Source organism: Penaeus monodon, chromosome 24 (genome assembly GCF_015228065.2).
Source record: "Penaeus monodon isolate SGIC_2016 chromosome 24, NSTDA_Pmon_1, whole genome shotgun sequence".
NCBI lineage: Eukaryota > Metazoa > Arthropoda > Malacostraca > Decapoda > Penaeidae > Penaeus > Penaeus monodon.
This window is the reverse complement of record NC_051409.1, coordinates 35,929,182-35,929,514: the sequence shown is the minus strand read 5'-3', so window position 1 is coordinate 35,929,514 and position 333 is coordinate 35,929,182. Positions and strand designations below refer to the sequence as shown.

General features: G+C 47.4%; 1 protein-coding gene across 1 annotated transcript in view; it reads right to left on the bottom strand.

Moving 5' to 3' along the window:
- LOC119588751 (pollen-specific leucine-rich repeat extensin-like protein 2) overlaps window positions 1-333 on the bottom strand; it is a gene marked incomplete in the record, with an annotated part of 10,496 nt that overhangs the window by 1,719 nt on the left and 8,444 nt on the right.

The following is a 333-nucleotide window of genomic DNA, read 5'->3' as shown; positions in this document are numbered from 1 at the left end:
TGCTCTCACTGGCTCTCCTAAACAATATTCAGCAATGCAGAACGCAAGTCTTTACACCCTCTGACCCATCGACGGTGCTGCCAGACGTATGTGACCGCCCACCCCTTTCCCCCTAATGACTCGGCGTCCCTCGCGAGGCGTGTCGGAGAGAAAACGGGAAGCGACAAACTGTTTACAAGCCAAGCAATGAGACTTATTTTACTTCATCTGGTCTTCGAATACGGGAAAAGGAAAGGATGACCTTGCACTTTTTTCCCCCGATTCCTTCTGTTTATTTTGACTTGTACGAGTCGTCATTGGTTGGAAAGCGTATTTAGACAATAGACAGAAAAT